Source organism: Octodon degus, unplaced genomic scaffold, assembly GCF_000260255.1.
Source record: "Octodon degus isolate 3935 unplaced genomic scaffold, OctDeg1.0 scaffold00010, whole genome shotgun sequence".
NCBI classification, from domain to species: Eukaryota; Metazoa; Chordata; class Mammalia; order Rodentia; family Octodontidae; genus Octodon; species Octodon degus.
In genome coordinates, this window is record NW_004524586.1 from 24,217,631 (window position 1) to 24,222,731 (window position 5,101).

The following is a 5,101-nucleotide window of genomic DNA, read 5'->3' on the forward strand; positions in this document are numbered from 1 at the left end:
AATACTCAGCCATAAAAAAGAAAAACATTATCATTTTCATTAAAATGGATGGAGCCAGACATCATATTATTACAAGAAATAAATTGGACTCATAAAGTCAAGTATTAGGTGTTTTCCCTAATAAGTACAATCTGAAAAAAGATGACAAGAAAGTAAAAGAGAAACTACTATTACAGAAAAAAAGGAAGAGAGCAGGGAGGGGAGTACAAAGGAGACTATTAGAGAAATAAATATGATCCATATATAAAATATATGTAAATAGCTCCATGTATAAAAAGAAACACATTCTCATCCAATTGTATAAAGTTAATAAGAATTAATAAAAATGGATTTCAAATAAAATAATTACTATAAGAGCTAATGAAAATTATATCACCATATTCATAGAATTATGCTTAAAAATACAAGTTTGACAAATCACTTTTCAAACTATAAATGTTGATATCATTATTACTTACAGGGTAGCCAATATAAAGTACTAGTTAAAAGTACAAATTCTAGAGTAAGGCATGTAGTTCAAAGCTCAGGTCTACTGTTTTCTTGATTTTGAGGTTTCCTCACCTTACTTAGACTCAGTTATCTTATTTGTAAAATGACATGTATCCTTTCAGAGAACATATTTGTGAAATTCTAACACACTGTCTGGCACCTTCAAGAGGCAGCCTGTGATAATTGTAGCATAATATAAAGTATCACCAGTATCCAACCAAACCATTGCAGAAGTAGAATTCACTGAAATTCTATAACTGAATCTGAAAAAATAGAATATTGATGTCAATTCACTAACTTGTCAAAAGCAAGTAAGATCTAAAGAAACATGTATCTGCCACTTTTAAAAATTTGCCCATTGATCTATCAGATGTTGCTGGTTCATTTCCATATGCTCAAGGCTTTCCTTTGTAAAGATAGTTCTTGGTTCTATCCAGAGGGGATTTGCTGGTGATGTACAGAAATGTCTATTGTAGTGCCTTTGATTGACATTAGATTTTCAACAATTTCTCAAAGCCACCAAAGGACTATTCTTTTCTCCTTCAAATTCTCTTTAATAGAGATTGTGTAAACGTTATTTAGAGTGATTTTGCTTCTGGCAGATACATTGGGTGTCCTTTTGAGTTCATATCTTGAGTTGGTCCCTGTCTGGCCACTCTGTTCTGTAGACAAAAAAGTGACTCAATTTTCATAAAAGAAATGGTTTAATAATTTAAGTCAATTCAAGAGGAAAGTAACACAGCTTTATTACATCAATATACTTTTTCAGAAAGCTGCCCTGGGAGTTTTCTTTGACAGTACTCTCTAAAATGGATTTTATGTCTAAGTGTTGACCTTTACTAGATATTTTGTAGATAATAAATCATCCCCCAAATACCCATATTTACTGAGGTACACCATACACTGTCTGCATTAATTTTTAAGCCATAAATTTCTTAACTTCACATACGTAAAATTTCCCAAATAAAATAATATAGCATTCCTTTTTGTACCCCAAATCTGTATAAATGAATTTTCATGTTTATAATAGGTGATTATGTGCTGTGCTACACTAGTGGTCACAAGTTTGTACCCCATTGGTTACTGCAAGTTAGAGGGAGTGCTGACTTTCCAGTATGTGTGTGGCTGGTCACAAGCCACACAAAAGGGAAGTGCTTGGCCCAGTTATTATGGGATGGTACCAGTCCCTCTCTTCTGCAAGTTATAGGGCATGAAGAGTTGTTTTTTTCATTCGTTTATCAGAGTCGTACTATAGGGACAGAAATAATACAAGATGTACAAATGTATAAGAAATTACAAGCTTAGTTTATGACGGTCAGCCATAGAGTTGAATGAGAAAGCATACAGAGGATATGTGCGCACTGGAGACTGACAGATTAAGTCCAAGGTCTGGAGCTCTGTTATGGCTTATGCAGAGGTGTCCCCCCAAAGCCTCATGTAGTTTTGGGGCAGCTTCTGCAGTTTGTGGTTGATTATTGTGGGTGTGAATGTTGCAACTTCCCTGTGGCAGGTAGTTTTCATTACAATATGAGGAGGGGAGAGAGGCTAGCTGGCTGCCTGAGCTGCTGCCACTCCTTTTACTCTTTCCTTTTTGCCCCAAATATGAGTGGTTGCTCTGTGTCTTGTACCACTCTTCCTTGGAGCCAGCTGAGTATGGGCTGAAACCTCCAGTAACTGAGAGCTAAAATGAACCTTTCCTTAACTAATTTTGAATGTTTGGTATTTGTCCCAGTAATGAGAGAAGAGTAACTAAGACAAGTTCACTGCAGTGTTCCATGCAAGTCCATATCAGGAGGTCAATGGGTCTGTGATGGAAGGCTGATAAGACTGCACCAGAAGGTTGAAGGATCCAAGGTGGAAGCCAAAGAGTCTGTGCGAGAAGACAGGAGATGATATCCAAGTGGAAGACAAAGACTGGAGCTCCTCTGAAGAAAATGGAATGTACCATCCTTCCTCATTTCCCTTTTATGTCCTTTAAGTGATGAGCTACCCTATGGTAGCTGCTCTACATACACCCTAGGGTGTGTATAGAATTGTTGAGCTGATTTAGTGTGTATGGAATTGCTGAGCTGATTTAGTTAAGCTTCCAAACTTCTCAAGTGGTCAGTCAACCACTACAACTAGCAATCCTCAGTACCATGGCCAAACCTTGTTGTCTATAAAGTTTCCAGTTAGCGGTTATGGTGCTTGACAGAGAAAGAAAAGAAGAAAGAAAAAGACCAGCAGCCCTTTAGGAAGACAGCAATCATTCAAGCCTGTGTGCTCCAGTGAAATTGGTTGCCAGGCTGCTGTATCTTCTGTTTGCAGGAAATCAAAAAGAGAAAAGGACCCATATATTCTAGGTTTCCCCTGTGTGGATTTTCCAGGTCTCCATATTTTGGGGGGAATACTCCCTAAAAATGGTAACTTCCCTCTCCAATCTTGAACTCACTGGTGTGAAACCCACAGGTAGCCCTGTGAGTTATCATTTTATAAAGTCCTATGCCTATGTTTTATTTGATCTACAAGTCTCTCATATCAGATTAATTTTAGCATCAGGATGTATGTCCCTCCCTTTCTTCCAGTTACCTGTGAATTTAGTTGATTTCCTTTGAGAAACTCCAATGTGAATACTTTCTTCAGCCATATTGACCCTTCCCTTAGTATTTATATCATTTAATCATGCATATCACCTTCTTATGCTGTCCTAGCAAAAAGTTGTGTCCCTGAGTCATTGCTATGGCTCACACCTGCCATTGGGATTCTCTTTCCATCCTCATTTCCATGCTTAAATTAATGTCTCATCCTTGTCTTGCCTGGACTAATGTATCAGCCTCCTTGCTGGCCTCACTGCCTTAAGCTTCTATCCTCTCTATGGTAAAGGAAGCTTTAGAGTGGAAATCCAAAGCAGACAAAATCCCTCCAACTTATTGGTTCAAACTTTATGCAATCTATTTAAGACTGAAGTAAAGTAATTCTCCCTTTGTTTACAGAGAAATTTATGGCAAAATGCATCTTCATGCCTAGAGACTAATAATACCCTATCTCCAGAAGTCAGCTTTACTTGACAATGGACCATTCAATAGCAAGTAGATTCAGGTGAAGAGGTCTAGAAGGATCTGATGTTAAGCTCTGAATATTCATAAACCTTGATGAGCCACCTGAAGTAGCACTCAGGAATAAACTTCATATTGATTTGATCAGGGAACAGGAAGTCAAGTGGCAGAGAGAGAATGAAAAACTAAATTTATTTGCCTTCTTGGGTTCTAACTAGTGATGTACTAGAGCTGGCTTCTGTCAACTTGAGAATGGCAAATGTTAAACTTTCAAAAATTTCATGAGCCAGTTATCAAACTATATTTTAATTGAAAACTATATTATATAAGCTTATTTCATAAGCTATAAAAAACCAAATGAAGAATTACTCAAAACTCATCACTATGCTTATTTTTTTACAATGAACTTTGTTCTTGAAGTTATTTAATACCTTCATGTCACTACATCTGCTTTGAAAAAATACTAAGCAATTGTGTGCTGTTGTATACATTTTTCCAACATCATTTTCAATAATATCATGTTGGCAGCTTGAAATCAGCCAGAATAAGTAGTTACAGAAGTCAGCAGATGACACCAATCAGGAACTCATTCACTTCACCCAAATGGACTGTTAGACATTTCTGAGTATCTCTCCAATTCTAGTCACCCCCCATGGGCACAGGTTTATAATTGACAATAAGGAGGCACTGCCCTTCCACTATAGGAAATGTAGCTTCTAGAAAGATAATTGGCTCAGAAAGATTGATATGATTTGATTATAGGCAAGGAGAGCTCTTTGGAGAAGGGGGAAACGGGTGCTGGTAGAGGAAGGGTTTTTCTCCATTTAGGATTGCAATTTGGAAAGTGCAAGACAACATAGAGGTGCTGAACAGCTTCATGTCAGAAACCAGTAAAGATGAAACTAGTGGGGGAAGGGAGTTTATTGTATCAGTTGTTTTATTTGTTCACCTGTACCTAAAATTAGAACATATTCCTGGAGTTTTTAGATTCTTTTTTTTTTCCTGTATTTTAGGACAGGGTCTACAGGGCCTCACTACATAGATTGGACTGGTAGTAATTCTCCTGTTTTCAGATTCCCAAGTGCTGCGATTACATGTGTGCACCACTCCCAGTCTCATTCGCTTTCTCAGTGCACCCTGGGGTGGGGCTGGCACAGCACACTGTCAGAATCTTAAGTAAAACGCTCCATAAGACTGAGAATTGTTGTCAAGAGAAAGCCCTTGTAGCCAAGAAAGTTCTAACCTACAAGCCTTTCTCAGTAGGATATAAGTAGGGCCTTGGGATCTGATTTAGGTTTTGTTCTTATGAAACATAAAGTTTGTTTCTGCCAGGAGAAAATGGGAAGAAACAACAGACAGCAGAGATAGTCTCTCTTTTTTTTTTTGCATATATAAGCATTTATTCTACTGAGCTATCCCCCTGGCTCACCTATTTGCCTTTTTTTTTTTTTCAACAAATAATACACTGCATATATTCTTCTTAGTGGTTGATTGCTGTACAAGATGCGGACTTGTGATCCTATTTACAAACACCATTAGAACAAATCATTCTATTCATTAACAGAATGTAACTATAT